Here is an 18,505-nt window from a genome sequence, read left to right on the forward strand (position 1 = left end):
GGGGTGAGATATCATCAGTATGCTGATGATACCCAATTTTTCATTGCCACCCCAGGCCGATCCGGGGATGCTGTGAATATATTGACCCAGTGTTTGGAGGCTGTGAGAGTTTGGATGGGCCAAAACAAGCTCAGACTTAATCCCTCCAAGACAGAGTTGCTCTTGTTCAGTTCTCAATCTGGCTAGGTTCTGGTTTCGAATGTTTCCATTGATGGGGTCATGCTCCCCTTGAAAGAGGAGGCTCTTCTCAGATTTGGATTTTCCCTGCCAATGAATTCTTGAGCGAGTTAATTTGGATTCTGCTTAATTTTGGTATCTAAATGTTTAGTTGGATGTTCTGTTTGAATATTTGGTATTGGTGGTTGAAAGTTCTAATTAGCATACAAGTTGTTAGGAGGAGACGTTGATATGACTGAGTGTTGTTTTCTGGTTGGATGTACAAAACAATATATGAGATGTTCTCTACTATATTTGCTTATTTTTCTTTTTCTGTATTATGTATTCTGTTCTCTGTATTCTTTTTCTATAAACCACCTTGAGTCTAAGGAAGTCAGGCAGTCAATAAATTTGCTAAATAAATGAATGAATGAATGAGTGAGTGAGTGAATGAATGAATGAATGAATAAATAAATAAATAAATAAATAAGCAAGCAAGCAAGCAAGCAAGTAGGTAAATGGTACATGCACACAGTGCTCATGATAATGTATGTGCCAATGTTCAAAAGAAATACAATTTGTAATTCCCCATCAAAAAGTAGTGTTTTGATAGAGCACTGCACAAGCAATCTGTTTGTAGGCTTCTATTGGTGTGCATTTCCAGCATTTAGGGTGATCTTTTCATCTTCTTGTGTACTTGTATTCTGCACTGTTCTTTGGTTTTTGCTGTTCTTGTTCATTATTCATTGTTTTGTTTAATGTATTTAGTCATTGTATGGCACTCCTTTGTCATTTTAAATTGTTGTGAGCCACTCTGGAATGCTTTATTAGGGCTGAAAGGCAGGATAGAAATGAATATATTGAGTGAATGAATGAATGAATGAATGAATGCTATAGTTGGTGGTGGAAATCAAGACTCACAAAGCACCAGTGCTTCTGAAGAATTCTACTAACTCAGATCCACTGCTCATTCAGCTGGAGGAGGGGGAGATTTTGATGACTTCCCCTTCCCACTGAAGCACTCTGTGCCACCCAAAAATATGTCCCTGAAGGTTGCATAACCTTCAGGGATATATTTTCAGGTGCTCAAGAGTTTTTTGGGGGGTAAAAGAGTGCTTCTGGGCAGGTTTACTAGGGAACTAGGGAAAATGGCACCTAGGGCGAGCACTGAAATTGCGCCCCCCCCCCCCCAACATTTTAAACTGGTATAGCAGATAATCATACAATTATGTTAATTGAATATATATGTTTAAACACAGGAGCAAACACTCTCTTGGCTTTTAAATCAGTGGAAGGCTGGGCTTTTGCAGAATAGAGAGTTACAAGCACATCTCACTACAAGCATACCCCCAAATACTTCACAAAGTTTCCTTTGTTAAATAGTGGAGGGTCTACAGCATGGATTCATGCATTTATGCTTTGTTTTATGTCACAATTTCAAAGTTAGGAAAACTATAAGAGGGCAATTTTAGAGAAGATATGCACTGCCTTAGTTGACAAAGAGAGCAATTAAAACTAAAATCCATGACTAAATCACCATTTTGTAGGAGGTCACAAAGGGAATGGTATAATCATGGTCACCATTGTTCCTAATATGGACAACATCAGCTGCCTGATTTTTGTTTGCTTTAACCCCTGCTAACTGGGCAAAGAGGCACCTTTTTAATGTGGTGATTTTCTTTATTTAGCAGGGGGAGAATAACTGGCCCTATCCATCCCCAGCACAGTACCTCCAGTGACTGTTGCTGGTGTCTGTATTATGTTTCTGTTTAGACTGTGAGCCCTTTTGGGACAGGGATGCATATTATTTATGTATTATGTCTCTGTGTAAACCGCCTGAGCCATTTTTGGAAGGGCAGTATAGAAACCAAATAAATAAATAAATAAATAAATAATCAGAATTTGTTTCCTCAAAGACTGGACATTCAATTATTTATCATTCCATACATCCTCCCTCCCTCCCCTCTGCTACACACACACACACACACACACACATGTACGTTTGAAGCTATTAAAGCAGATCCATGCCCTCTCTAGGCTTAAATAAGACAACGTGAAACAGCCCCAAAGTTTGCTCATTGTGGGCATATTTTGATGCAAGGAAATAGCCAAATGGGAGCACATATTCTGCAGAACTGGCTTACAATCTCCCATCATATTTAGGATGGTTTGCTCTTTTCAGTTTTGCAAGTTCTTCTCTTTGGGTCTGGCTCCAGCAAAAATAAAAGGAGCGGCATTCAACGGCCATTTATGTAGCAACTGCTGCTTTAAAATTCAGCTTGTCTCTTTCTAACGTGTTTGCAACTCGGAATACAGACAGACAGGAATACAGGAATACAACCCCTTGTCCTCCCCCCCCCCGCCAGCGAGCACTTGCCATTTATTTCAGGCAGCATTTGCTGCCTGAAAGCGTCTATTCCCCTTTCTCTTCCTCCAGAGAGGGAGAGAAAGGAAGAATAGATGCTTTCAGGCAGCAAACACTGCCTGAAATGATGCAAAAGAGCTTGCTCAGGCTCTTTGGAGCTCGAGGCCCCGCCCCCTTTGACATCACATGCAAAGGGGGCATGGCCTCAAGCTTAGAAGAGCCTGAGCAAGCTCTTCGGCATCATTTCAAGCAGTGTTTGCTGCCTGAAAGCATCTATTCTTCCTTTCTCTCCCTCTCTGGAGGAAGAGAAAGGGGAATAGACGCTTTCAGGCAGCAAAAGCTGCCTGAAATAAACAGCGTGCTCTCTGGGAGCGGGTGGCAGGCACCTCTCCGACCGCAGTTGGGGCAGGGGGCGTGGCATGGCAGGCACTTTGTGCCCCCCCTTGCAATGGTGCCCAGGGCATGTGCCCTGCCTGACCCACCCTCGTTATGCCCCTGCTTCTGGGGGAGAGGAGGTCGTTGAAATCCTCCCCACCCCTTGCCACACAAGCACCAGTGCAGAATTAGTCTGGAACTCTTCAAAAACACTGGTGCTTTACTAGTGTTTCTCCTGTAGCACCAGTGCTCTATTAGTCTGGATCCCAGCCACTGTCTCACTTGAGCTTAATCATCAGAACCTAGTAATTGGCTTTACCCCTCTGGCTCTTCTTCTCTAGAAATGAAAGGATAGCCCAGACTGAGGTTCCCATCTAACTTTCTTAGTCTTCTTTCCTTAATCCAGCATGGTGTAGTGGTTAGAGTGCTGGACTAGGACCGAGGAGACCCGAGTTCAAATCCCCATTCAGCCAAATACTTGCTGGGTGACTTTGGGCCAGTCACTTCTCCCTCAGCCTAACCTACTTCACAGGTTGTTGTGAGGAGAAACTTAACTATGTACACTGCTCTGGGTGCCTTGGAGGAAGAGGAGAATATAAATGTAAAAAAGAAGAGAGTAAGAGAAGAATCTGGTAGCTGACACTAGAAAGTCTGGGCTACCCTTCTTGTTCCGCCTAAAGAATCTGACATTAAAGTGAGGTTATTTTTCAAAGTAATTGGCTCCTTCTCTTTACGACTCACTTCCCCCCACTCCCATAATGCCCCCACTTGCTTTAGTCTACCACATATCCCCCACTCTATACATCCTTTTTTTCTGTTTCCAGACATTAGCCCAATATGTCTCAGGTGCTTAGGTTCATGGCTGGCATTTGGAGTGGGGCTGGTCATGAAAGTGCAGACTGTGGTGGGATAGCATACACCCCATGGGACATTTTTCACGAGATCGAAACATGGGGTTTGGTTATCCTGCATCTGCAAAATGTGATCCAGAATTAGGATGTGCTCTTTTTTGCAGGGTTGTGGGGAACAAATGCTCTCATAAACAGTCATCTTTAGCTGGTCTACATTGTCATGATTTCTTTCAGGGAAAATCTTAAGAAATAGCTGTCATGCATTCAGGTAATGAAGACAGAATATCTCCATGTCCATCACTTGTTCTAGTTCAGAGGTAATAAACCAGTCCAGCCCATTGTCTTTAAACAGGCTTTGTAAATGGTCCTGTTTTTTTCTTCTGTTTAATTTGTCTAGACACACAAATATCACCTAACATGTGAGCTTTTATTGTTGAGTTATTCTCATTGTTAAATAATGTGTGCTTATGGTGAACAAACACACATGGCATAGGAGAAAATAACAAAATATAAAAAGATTCTCAATGCTCCCGTGACTAATTTAATCTTGACAGAAGTAATTTGCTCTGGGTTTTGAATAGCTTTTATTCCCTTTTCTGGAGCTGTGTGTAAGTTTTACATGAGGCTTGTACTTTCCTCAAGGAGTTGGGATTTAAGAGAACTTGCTGAGAGGTATTGAGTTTTACAGAGTTATGTCAGGTCTAATTGAATTCTCAGAATAACAATTTCATTTAGAGCACACAAGAATTATTTAGAAATGAGGTCTCTTCTTGTAAAATACAGCCACTCCAGTTGTAGTGTTGCTTCGAGCATCTCCCAACAATGCACTAAATTTAAGATGGCAGCAGGAATACTTAAGGACTGGTGGTCTAAGGAGCCAGAGCTTTCTAAATCATTATTCGCAGATGCAGGCTGCCACCTAATCTTTCCCAATAAATCTTTTGTGAAATTCTTGCAAGGCCCAGAATCTCCTCTGAAAGAACTGTGTGACTCTTGAGGCAATATTAGAGTCGAAACTAAATCTAGATGTTTGGTCTGAGCAAAGAAGACATATTTCAAAGCAACAAGGTAAAACAGATCAAGCCATGTTTTTCAGGCCCAGAGAAATCTGAATCTCTGGTAGACAACTAACTGTACACCTGAGCTCTGGTCTGTAAGAAGAAGAAGGTGAATACTGGCATATTTCTTCATTTTGTTTCCTGCCTTGATGGAAATGGCAGCAAATTATGAAAATATTTCACTGGGCATTGGGAAACCAGGTAAGAGATCCCCCATTAAAACTCATTCGCTAGGTTGAAAAAAGGCTGTTTTCATGCTCTATGTATCCAAAAGCAATAAGAAGATGTATCAAAATGGTGATTATGTGGTTGAAAAGGAGTGGTGGGGTAGCAGAGACTTTCTGAATTTTTCTTAGCAATTAAAAACCTATACGTTTTGAACACTTGCATGAAGATGGTGCAAGTTAGAGGGAACTTGACACTCATAACTTACTAATAAGTCACAAAAGGTATTTGACATTTGATTAAATAGCTATTTCCAGAGTCAGAGTTTACCTCCCCAAATCACAGTAGCAAGGGTTGCATGATTGCATTTTGCTCATGCTGTCAGCCCAGTGAGTGGGTGTGGGGGAGGGAGAAGGAGAGAGTGAACCTGCTAGGCTTTTTTGACTCTCTTAAAAATCCTTTTCATTTTCATTGCCAACTGCTTTATTTTCCTCTTCTTCTTTTTAAAGTAGCCCCAGTGGCTTGAACTGGGTACTGGCTGCTTGGATCCCCCCCATGAGGTTTCTCTCTCTCTCAGTGCTTGTAGCCAGCCCCCAGTGGCTTTAATAACTGAGGTGCTGTGATGATTTCTCCCCTATTTTTTTTAATAAAATTGTACCAGCAGCCCCCAATGGCTTTAACTGAATGCTGCTTAGAATTTTGTTTTATTTGGATTTCTTATTCTTGCTTGCAGCCAGCCCCAATGGCTTTAATAACTGGGGTGCTGTGCCTTTTTAAAAATAAATTTGCAACCCCAAGCTGCACCTCTTTGCTGCTGCTGCTGTCTGTGTGCCTGGTGGTTTAATTTTTTGTGTTTATAAGCTGGTCTGTTCTGTCTGGTGCCAGACTGCCAGGCTCCCTCTGTTTCCTCCCCCACATGCCCAGGTTTGTTTTTTTTTAAATTTGCTTGTTTGGATGGGTGTCTGGCACCCATCTCCCCTCCATCCAGCTGCTGAAAATATAATATATTCTTCAAAGTTTGTTCAATTCGCCTTTAAGCAATTCCTACTGATCACATCCTTTTCTTGTCAATCTACTTTTGCAGAAACAGTAGAGACCTATGATTAGAAGAGAAACAAATTTGGAAGGGGGAAAAACATCTAATTCTCACATTTAGAATATTCACATGGAAATATGGGTTACAGAATGAAAATTTCCAAGTTTGAATCCCATTGAATTTTCAATTTTGTAAATTTAGGGTAAGTTCTGATTTTTCTGAATGAGTCTTTGGGTCTGGGTGGAAATTGCCCAAAGGAGTGAAGAATGGTCTAAAGACACCTAATTAACTGCACCCCTGAAGCTAGGTAGATCTGGGCTTGTCAAGTGGTACCTGCATGGGAAATAGCCTCAGAATTCCATGCATGCCATTTAAAGGTCTGGAAGAAGGGCAGAAATGTACAACAAATAAAAAGTTTGGATTTCAGCCAATATGCTATGTTCTGAAACAAATATTTAAAGATATGCACTTCTTGTAGTCTGAGCTTGTTGAGCACTAGTTTGGTGTTGACACCAGCCCTGGTTGACAGCTGAGCACTGCAGCTGGCGATATTTTTCAAACAGCATCTCTAGACTATAAAACCCAGACAATGCCTAAAGCATATAATGTCTGAGAAACAAATAAAACTATATGTCTTTACTAGCAGCCAAAGACCATTGTTGTAACCACTAGGGAGGTGAAGCTTCTTTTACAGTAATATTTCATAAGCTGTATAATGTATATTAGCCATAATCGTTTGCTAGATCATAACACTGTGTTCTGTCTATTCAGCTGGGAACAATTGCGTAGTAAATGTTGCCCCATTGATTCATGCCTCTGGGAATAAGCTTACCTTCTTCAGGACAGAATGAATCATTATGCCATCCGTTGATTGTCATTTGGATACAGGTTCTTTCTGTTATATATAAACATAGGTGGAGGCAAACTTCTAAAAGAACCTCTTGTGACTAAGAGATTAACAGCCTTTCATAGACTTTAAATCTGATGTCCTATATATGCACATGCAAGCTGGTCACTGATCTGCTCCATGCAATCCTTCCTGATCTGATGGCAGTGAACTCTGTTCCACAAAAGCTTATACCATAATAAAGAGTAACAGATTTTATGCACTGTTATTGTTGCCACATCACAAAGTTTCTTCTAAGCTTTGTTTCCTACTGTACAAGCAGCAGGTGCAGCCCACCCCCACATCTGTGAACATCTCTTCTAGAATGTTCTAACGGGAAGTAAGGAAGGAAGAAGGAAGGAAGGAAGGAAGGAAGGGAATGAGAAAGACAGAGAGGAAGCAAGACAAATGGAGGTGCCTTGTAAAGAATGGGAGAGGGTGAGGGAAGGCTCTACTATATATTTTGTGTAAGGTTACAAAGACTGAAAAGAAACAGTATTCAGATTTATTTTCTATTTTTCTCTTTCTTTTTTCTTATCTACTAAGTTTTAAGGTGGGGAACGCCTTCTTTATTAAACTCATAGGCAGAACTGCAGGTAAACATAGTTTTGACTGCACTTTTTTTGCACTTCACAAAATGTATCCAACTGCACATTAGAATAAAGCTTATGGCAGCAGATTAACATGGTTAACCCATCTGAAAGTTGCTTCCTGTATACAGGAGCTCATGGAGAAACAAGTTGGGCTGATCACAGATGCAGTCTACAGTGGTCAGAAGCCATTTCCATGATCATGGCAGTTGAAAAACTGGGGTTCATCACAATAAACTGGGGTTACCATTACAATACTACTAGCTGCTACTGAATGGTGTTCAGGTGGAGGTTCCTTCATTCATGTGCTCCCATATATGAGAGAGACTGAGTGGAGAAGATAAGTGGCTGCCTGATGGCTACCAAGCAACTTCAACAAGTTGAGTTGCTTGGTTTCCCTGGAAGCAACAAACTCTGTGCTGTGTTATGAGAAGACCCTGTTTGGGATACAGGGGGCATCAGAATGTAGTGTTTAAGGCACCTGCTGGACTCTCCCTGTCAGTTTTTCAAAGCACAAGATTGTAACAACCAGCACTTTCACAAAATCTGTAAATTACAGCATCTTCCTTCCATTTAAAGGTAAAGTGTGCCGTCGAGTTGGTGTCAACTCCAGGCAACCACAGGAGGGGTTTACCATTGCCATCTCCCTTGCAGTATGTGATGATGCCTTTCAGCATCTTCCTATATTGCTGCTGCCTGATATAGGTCTTTCCCATAGTCTGGGAAACATACCAGTGGGGATTCGAACCAGCAACCTCTGGCTTGCTAGTCAGGTCATTCCCCCATTGTGCCATTTCATTTACTTTCACCTAAATGAAGTGCCCAAATAATTATTACTCAAATGTAAACCAAATATTCTTTTAAAAAATTTAATAAGGAATTAATCAACCTCTTATTTTTCTTTATTTGCTAATTTAGATCTCTGTGGAGAAATGCACATAAATATGACAACATGACATATAGGCCTGGAGAAAATCCATTGAGAATTTTTTGTGTGTGTTTTCCATAAACCATCATTCATTTCAACAGAGCTTGCTCAGGATAAATTACTGACAAATTATGCCCTTAAACGATATACTATGACCCAATTCAGCAAGAAAGATTTGCCATAGAAGCAATTTTGCACACATGGGATTCATTTGCTGGATCAGAACCTATGTTTGCCAACTGGGTGTGCATGCATAAGAAGAACATAACATTGCACTGAGACCAATGAAGACATGAGCAAAACTGGATGTAAAGGGCCACAACTTCATTAATGAACAAGCCAATAAACAACAAGTAATTCGTTCTCTACTCTGTTCTAGAGACTCAAAATAAAGGAGGGAATCCCAAGTTTTGGGAATCTCTAGAAGGGAGTGGAGAACTAATTATCTGTTGTTTATTGGCTTGATAATTAATGAAGTCGTGGCCTTGACCTATAAAATATCTATTGACTGACCCAGGACACCAACACATGCCTTAGGGTACACACCAATCCCTATCCTAATATTCCTCATTCCTCAATTTACCTGCCATTGTGACCAGAGAAAAACCTAACTATGGAGCATAGTAGGCAAAAAAAAAAAAAGCTTCCATCACAACCCAATTCAATAAAGGGTGTTTTGTTTTTTTAATCCTACTTAATCCCCAAAAGGATAACCAACTGAAACCCACACATGTGCAACAGCAGGAAGGGAGAGGGTCCAGGGGCGTAACTATAATAGGGCAAGGGGAGACAGATGTCTGGGGGCTCACTGCCTGGGGGGGGCAGAGGCAAGTCACATGACTGACTCCCCCAGCCGCGCACCCATCCTGACTTCCTTCAGTTGTAGTCATCCTCCGAAATTGATATGAGTGCTAAGACCTGGAGCTACCAGAACAGCATGTCTTTCTCTAGTACCATTAAATTACTTGCATCGTCCACAATTTACAAAACCTTTTTAAAAATAATTCAGGATGATGTTCTATTGTGGCATATAGGAGATATCTATATATAATGCTTTTTGTTACCACTGTTCAGCCTCATTTAAGATTTCTTTACTTCATGAGCTGAGCTTCAGTGGCGGGGGGGGGCATTTTAAAATCTTGTCTCACTTCTGGTGGGCTCTTCCGGCTGAAATGGTGGCTTCCCAGTGAGCTCCGTGGGCCCCCACCTGCATCCTAAAAATCCGGTCCTTTAATGAGCTAGTTAAGTACTGATTATAACGTTCAGAGAAAGCTCACATCTATAGCAACTTATTTAAGCATATCAGATGGCTTGCTGAAGCTACTGACCCTGCTATATTTGACTTCAAACAATGGACAATCAAGCAACAGGTTCTCCTCGCTTCTCCCTCCCGCTCCAGCCGAATCTTTCTTATCTCCACTTTCCTGGGACACAGAGACTGTTATCATTGCCATTGTTATTGTTGTTCTGCCTCCTGAGTGAGTTGGTTGGCATCCCTGGCTGTTTGTGAGAGAGCGGGAAGGTGCAGATTTGCATACTTGGAGAGATGAAGGAAGGAGGGCCGCACCACTTGGCAGAATAACAGTTGTGAGATTTGAGGTGGAGGAGATCAAGTAAAGCTCCTTTGCTGTCTCAAAATTAGTCTTTGGAGTGGGGGGAATCCTCCCCTGCCTTTTCTTTTTTCCCCTGAATAACTCCTTGAGAGGTGAGAAACCAACAGAAGAGGACAAAAAGAGAAGGATCATTTGGCATTGTTTTAAGTGGGCAATATAGAAATACAGAGGAGGAATTGGCTTAGTCTACAAATTTAAATATCTAAAGCAGGTTACAATAAGTCATCAACACCCTCCCCTAAGCCATTCTTAATAGCAGAGCAAGAAGAGGACAGAAGGAAAGAGGGCGGCAATTTGGGGTCAAGAAGCAAACGTAACGGGGTCCCCAAAAGTGGGACTAAAGCAGTCCCCAAGATGTCAAGCTCAGACAGCACGGCTGAGGAAGGGGTAGATACCAAAGCTGTCTTCTCCCTTCTTAAGGAAGTGGCAAGTGACACCAAAAGCATAAAAATGGGTCAGGAGGTGATTAAGGCAGAGATAGGTAAAATCCAGACCTCCATGGAACAGCTCACTTCCAGGGTACAAGAAACTGAGGAACGCATCTCTCGGCAGTAGAGGATAGAGCCTCCATTACAGAGGCCTCTCTCCTACAAACCAATTGTCAACTGGCAACTTTTAGAGATAAGCTGATTGATCTGGAGGGTTGCTCACAACTGAATAAATAATCTGCATTTAGTGGAGGTAAAAGAAGGCTCAGGAGACCGCAACATGATTGACTTTGTCACCACTTTACTATGTCAAGGCTTGGACCTCCTCAACGACTACAACCTTGAGATTGAGAGAGCTCATAGAGCCCTGGGGTCCACCCCAGCAGTAGGTGCTCCACCTCGGGCCATCATTTTCAAACTGCTGAGATTTACAACCAAAGAAGATCTCTTAGCAAGGGCCAGAGAAAGGTTCTCTTCTATGGGGTCCAGATAATGGTCGGATCTATCTATTTCATGATTTCATGATCTATTTCATGGATCAAAGGAAGAAATTTCAACACTGCAGGATTTGGGCTAGAGAAAAGAATGTAACCTGCTTTTTCAAATATCCTGCCATTCTTTGCTGCATCCAGGAAGGCAGAATTCATCACTACAGCGACCCGGCCCAAGCTGAAGCTTTCCTGCGGAGTTTGCAAGCAAACAGCTGACTCTTATTTACATAGGGTTTCTCGCAAGCAATTTCTCTTTACTGTCCTATTTCTTCTCGGGTTTGAGGTGTGGATTTTTCTTTCTTCCTCAAGCTTAAAGTGCTAACTGAGTATCACGTGCTGGAGGCTCCAAGGGAGCTTATGGAATGTTCAATAGGTCAGGGGCTACTGAATACCCACCCAGGAGTGGTCAACCAATATCATGCCATGAGCATAATGTTCGATCTACTGGTAATATCTGGACATTGTGTGTGCATGTACCGTCAAGCAGGGATCTTTTCAAGACTGCTTCTGTGAAGACACAAGTCACTAACCCTGGAGATTCAGCTGTTGTCGGGCCTTTCAACAACAATGGCAAGAACAGAGACTACTCCTGGATAACTACCATGTATTGGCCTTTGCAGTGAATGGGCGGAAGCAAGAGCTATAGATCACTAGGAGGGTGAAGTTGATTCCAAGTTTGGAGTTGTTGTATGTTAGTTTTGTACTGGATGTGGGATGGGGGTGGGTGGGTGGTAACTGGGAATTTGCCCCATAGCTGGCCCTTCTGGAAAGTTTAATAATCCTTTCCTCACGTTTCTTTTGCTTCTATCCCCCAATTTTCTCCTTTTTGCTATTTTTCATTTTCCCACTCTACTGTCTCATAACCACCTTTCTCACCATTGCATTCACACCTACAAATGCTAGAATAGCTAACCCAACATACATTGTTTTTTACAGGAGCTCGAATCAACTGTTTTTCATTCTGTTTTATAATATACTTATGTTGAGTTTTGTTGAAGACCTGTTTTGGATGGTATACAAGGACCCACCCACCCATCCACCCACCCCCGCTGATGCACTGGAACGGAACTACCCAAATGATATTTGTCCTCTGGCGTCAGTTGTGGGACTCCAGGTCATGGGCCTTAATAATCCAAGCTCAGGAAGGGTGAGCCTGCGAAAAAGACCAGCTGGGTCTAGAATATTAAGTGCTAGGGCTATAGATTCTCAGGCAATGTATGTCCTTAAAATTTTCTTATGGCAGGACATATGAATTTAATTACCTTCAATGTTAAGGGACTAGGAAAACCACAAAAAAGAACACAAATTCTTAGATATTTAAAGAGACAAAATGTAGATGTGTCCTTCCTACAAGAAACACATATGGCAGAAAAAGACATTCACAGGCTTAAACGGAGCTGGGTGGGCCATGTTTTGGGGGTGGGGTCCTCTTCCAAGTCAAGAGGGGTGGCAATCCTAGTTCATAAGCGCATCATGTTCAACCCCCTTAATGTAGAAGCAGACCCCCTAGGAAGATTTATCATTGTGGAAGCCCAGATTGGGCCCTAAACCATCCTTTTGGCTAATGTGTATGCCCCCAATGAAGATTGCCCCTCCTTTTTTACAGCTTTACATGCTAAGCTTCTTGCAAGGGAGAACAGTAACTTAATTTATGGAGGAGACTTCAACGAGGTTCTGAATCTCCTAATGGACAGGAGCACAGGGCATTCTGTGTTATCTAAATCATGTGTTCTGTTAAATAGTTTTATGAAGCACCTTAGCCTCTAGATGTATGGAGATTACTACACCCCAAAGACAGGGACTTTACTTCCTTATCAAAATCCCATAAGACAAGCTCTAGGATTGACTTCTGGCTCTTGCCCTCAATTTTGGGGAAACAGGTAATTGCATGTAATACTCGCCCACTTATTATCTCGGATCATGTACCTGTGGTATTAAAAATACAATTGACAGAGCTTGGAGACCTGAAGCAGAAACATTGGAGACTAAATACATCCCTGTTAAAGGACCCCAAATTCATTACAATGATTGGATCTGAAATGCAAGAGTTTTTGAAGTTTAATAGAAAACCTGAGACTAGCTTGGCACTTCTTTGGGATACCCTTAAGGCTTACTTATGAGGCAGAATTAGTGGTGTGCATGGTCCGGACGCAGCGTGGTCCAGCACTTGTGGGTGTGTGATTTTAAGGGTGGTGGTGGTAGTACTTACCCCCCCGCCGCTCTTCCCCCTCCGGCGCTGGTGCATTTAAGAAGCTTCTTGGGGCGGCAGAATTCCTCTCTGCCGCCCCTGCCCCCATCGTTGTTCATTAATGCCTGCAATGCCGAAGAGCTGGTGGAGCGCATGCGCCCTTTGCGGCGCACGCGCTCGTCTCCGCTGCGGGCGCACAGGTGCCACATGACATATGCGGCGCGCGCCCGTGGCGTAGACGAGCGTGCGCGCCACGAAGGGAGCATGCGCTCCGCCAGCTCTTCAGCATTGCAGGCATTAATGAACAACGACAGGGGCAGGGGCAGCAGACAGGAACTCTGCCGCCCCAAGAAGCTTCTTAAATGCACCAGCGCCGGAGGGGGAAGAGCGGCGTGGGGGTAAGTACTACCACCCCCCCTTAAAGTCACACACCCCCGCCCTTCCGAACCGCCAGACCACCGGAATTCCGGACCGGTCCAGTGGTGTTCCATATGGCCCCCGAACCGAACCACGCACACCACTAGGCAGAATTATAGCCTTTGCCTCATATTAAAAGAAGGAACAGCTCAAGAACATTAAAGAATTGGAAGAGAAACTCAAAGCGGCTTGGTTGGAATAGAATACCAGCCCAGCCCCTCGTTCCTACTCTAGTCTTCTGAAGCTACAATATGAAGTGAATCTATTACATGCCAGGCAGGCTGACTTCCTTCCAGCTTGCTCAAGGCAAATGTACTGGGAATCAGGAGAAAAATCTGGCAAACTGCTGGCCATTAGAATCAAACAAATACAAAATCACTCCCATATAGCAGGCATCAAAGACAGTAATGGGCATTTACATACTGATAATAAGGCAATTAACGCAGCATTTGAAAATTTTTACTTAGCACTATATAATCATGTCCCCTCCTATGGGTGTGAAGAGATCCAACACTTCCTAGATAAAATTCAGATTCCGATCCTCACTGATACACAAGCCACACATCTTGCCTCACCCATATCCTTGGCTGAAATCCAGGAAGCAATTAAAAAAATTAAACCTGGAAAGGTTCCAGGCGAGGATGGGTACCCATCTGATTGGTACAAAACATCCTCTGATAACCTAGCCCCACTACTGGCTGAGGTGGCCACTGAAGCTGCAAATACACATGAATGGCCTGAAACGATGTATGTAGCAAATGTGTCTCTTATTCCAAAACCACAAAGGGACCCGCAGCAATGTGAAAATTATAGATCAATATCATTACTGAATGTTGATGTCAAAATCTTTGCTACAATCTTGGCAACCCGTCTTAATAGCTGTGTACATACAATTATACATCCAGGACAGGTTGGCTTTATCCCTAAGCAGCAGGGAGCAGATAATATATGTCTGGTTCATAATCTTACCCACATTACGTCCCATAAGACTGACCAGGCTCTGCTGCTGTCCCTTGATGCTGAAAAGGCCTTTGATAAAGTACATAGAGACTTCCTCTTGGCAACTCTTGAGAAATTCAGATTCCCTACCTCTTTCGTAAAATGGGTGCAGACTATCTATAAAATGCCTACAGCTAGGATCAATACTAACGGCCAGCAGACAGGACCCATCTCCCTTCAGTGTGGGGTCAGACAGGGCTGTCCCTTATCTCCATTGCTCTTCGACTTGGCCCTTGAACCTCTGGCTTGCACAGTGAGGCAAAATGCAGGTATTAAGGGGATCGAGGTAGACGGACAAGAACATAAAATTGCATTATATGCAGATGACACCCTCTTGTTTCTTTCCAAACCACAGGAATCCGTGCCTAAACTTATGGAATTACTACACCAATTTGGGGACCTCTCTGGATACAAAATTAATTGGCACAAATCAGTTGGCCGCAGACAAAGGGGGCTTCAACCTAGTGAATCTTAGATTGTACCATAACACGTTTTTAATTGCACAAGCTATCCATTGGCATGCCAACACAGATGGGGAAAGGCCAGAATTGGCTCAAGTGGAGCTAGCAGAACTGAAACCCTTGGAGGGATGGGAAGCACTTGGCTCCAGATATCTTAAACATCCCCACTACCAATCCCCTACTATAGTAGCAACCCGACAAGCTTGGAAGGAACTGGCAAGGCAACTAAACTTTGATCCCTATGCCCACATGGATATGACACTGTGGGGTAACCCACATATATTGATAGGCAAACAACCAATTTTGTGGAAACATTGGATTGATTAAGGGATTTACTGGTTATCACAGCTGAAAAATGTAAATGATAGCTACAAACCCTTTGCACTCCTGCAAGAGGAGTTCCACCACTGGCATGTGCCTGGCAATATATGCAACTGAGACATACCATATCTGCTCAATTCGGTCCAGACGTCCCAGCTATCTTTGGGCTTGCCATTAAGATGGCCTCTCTCCCAAAACTAAATAAGTACCTATATGCCAGTGTGCATAGAGGCATAGACCCTGGGTTAGATTTACTTAGGGACAAATGGAACTTGGAACTTTCTGATAAACTGTCACCTGAGCAATAGCAAAATATTTTAAGTGGTGTTCAATGCAGTACATTGGATCTTAAATTGCACCTCATACAGCAGAAGATTATTTTCAGGGCCTACTGGACTCCTCTATACCTTATGCGATTAAAAATGTCCTCAAATAGTAACTGTTGGAGATGCAATAATCCACAGGTCAATTTAACACATATGTTCTGGGAATGTTCCATAGTGCAAGGCTTCTGGAGAGAGGTCACTATGCGAATTAACTTAGTGCTGGATTCATCTCTTGCACTGAAGGATCGAAATGCAGTATTGGGGTTTCTTCCAACCAGCTGGGGACTAAAATACAGCTCTAAACAATGGCTTTGGTGGAGCCTGCTGGTTGCCAAGAGGTTGATATTGAGGCTGTGGAAATCTCCCAATCCCCCTCGGTGCGAGGATTGAGTACAGGACTTGCTTGAGCTTGCGGAACATGAAAAATGGGCCCTCTTAAAAGTAAATAAATCAGATAAATTGTCTGAAATCTGGGATAACTTTCTTAATCTTTTCTTAGAATAAGAATCCTTCTGACCTATCCACATCTTCTAGTGCAATGGTGATTCTCCCTTCTTCTCTTCCTTTCCCCCTCCTCTTTCTTTCTTTCTTTCTTTCTTTCTTTCTTTCTTTCTTTCTTTCTTTCTTTCCCCTTCCTCTTCTTTCTGGGGGGATTATGGGGGCGGGGGCAATTGGGCATGTTGTTGCAAAATATGAAATGTTATGAAATGTTTAAAAACATTAAATTAAAAAAAATCTTGTCTCTGGGCCCACTCCAACCTTGCTACGCCCCTGAGGGGGTCAGATGCAGACTGCCAGGCCAGGAGAGGAAGAACCACAGTGGCTCCCCAGTCCCACCCTCTCCTTGGCCCAGCAACCAATCAAATGCACCCATTTGGCTTGTGCTTCTGCAGCCAGCACACGTCTGGGCAAACAGCTAAATAAAAAGAGTCAAGGCCTTTCTTGTTCACTTTCTGTTCTCCACAGTGGCCATCCATAAGCTCTGGGTGCACAGTGGCCAACCATAAGCAGGGGACAAAGGCATACTTCCCTCTCCCACCATGACTTCCCTGCAAGCAACCATATTTCATATCGCCTCTGAGCATGGAGGTGCCATATAGCTATTAAGATTAGTAGTGATTTTCCTTCATGAATTTATGTAATCCCCTTCTACAGCCATTTGTGCTAGTGGCCACCACCATAACTTCTGGAAGCAAATCCCATAAATGAATTAAGCTCCTTGTGCAGAACCTGCATCTGCATTATGATGCAAGGTGGGATGTAAAGTATTATACAGGTGAAACTCGGAAAATTAGAATATTGTGCAAAAGTCCATTAATTTCAGTAATGCAAATTAAAAGGTGAAACTGATATATGAGACAGACGCATTACATGCAAAGCGAGATAAGTCAAGCCTTAATTTGTTATAACTGTGATGATCATGGCGTACAGCTCATGAAAACCCCAAATCCACAATCTCAGAAAATTAGAATATTACATGGAACCAAGAAGACAAGGATTGAAGAATAGAACAATATCGGACCTCTGAAAAGTATAAGCATGCATATGTATTCAGTACTTGGTTTGAGCCCCTTTTGCAGCAATTACTGCCTCAATGCGGCATGGCATGGATGCTATCAGCCTGTGGCACTGATGAGGTATTACGGAAGACCAGGATGCTTCATTAGCGGCCTTCAGCAATTCTGCATTGTTTGGTCTCATGTCTCTCATCCTTCTCTTGGCAGTGCCCCATAGATTCTCTATGGGGTCAGATCAGGCGAGTTTGCTGGCCAATCAAGCATAGTACACTGTATACTTTTCAGAGGTCTGATATTGTTCTATTCTTCAATCCTTGTCTTCTTGGTTCCATGTAATATTCTAATTTTCTGAGATTGTGGATTCGGGGTTTTCATGAGCTGTACGCCATGATCATCACAATTATAACAAATTAAGGCTTGACTTATCTCGCTTTGCATGTAATGCGTCTGTCTCATAGATCAGTTTCACCTTTTAATTTGCATTACTGAAATTAATGGACTTTTGCACGATATTCTAATTTTCCGAGTTTCACCTGTATCTACTACAAGTTGTGGGTAGGACTGTGTATTCCCATCAATCTAGCAATATGGATATGAATGTGCATCCTTAGCCTATATCTTTTTTACTGGTAGGTGCAATACAACATACATATTCCATTCTCTGGATTGGGGTCCAGAAATTTAAATACAAGTGACAATTCCCAAATGTTACATTCTTTCTCACCTCCTGTGTCACAGTCATTTTTTAAAAAAATTGAATTTCTGCTACTACAAATTTATAGCTTCGCTTTCATAAACAAAATTAAATGGGTAACTTACAAAAAGCTTGGGGAATTATCATCTCATTAGCCATTAAGCCAGAAACAAGTAGAATAATTAGGCTGTGTCTAGTTGTAACCATTGCTCATTTGTCATTCTGTAGTATACCTATTTGAGTGCATACTAAAGAGTTTCCTAGATAGGTGTGAGAAGAGAATTACTGAATGCCTAAACTTTCACAATACTAGACAGTTATTTCAAGCACTAGTACATATGGTCCTTGCTATAGGAAAGCTGAGGTATTCATAAATAAATTGCTAATTGTCACACTCTTTCCTAACTTGTTGCTTGGATGAGTTTTAGTCAGCTTTTTTTAATGTTTGTTTTATTTTTAATTGAATCTTGTTTATAAAAGCACACTCTAGTTTTTTAAAGTGTTTTATGAAAGGATAAAACAAAATGACTAGCAAATAAAGAGCATCAAAACAAAGCACAATAAAACAAGCTAACTTAATATTTCAGTAGGACAACAGATGACATAATACCCAGTTAAAACCCTTTAACATTGGGAGGTT

Source organism: Hemicordylus capensis, chromosome 2 (assembly GCF_027244095.1).
Source record: "Hemicordylus capensis ecotype Gifberg chromosome 2, rHemCap1.1.pri, whole genome shotgun sequence".
Classification (NCBI taxonomy): Eukaryota; Metazoa; Chordata; class Lepidosauria; order Squamata; family Cordylidae; genus Hemicordylus; species Hemicordylus capensis.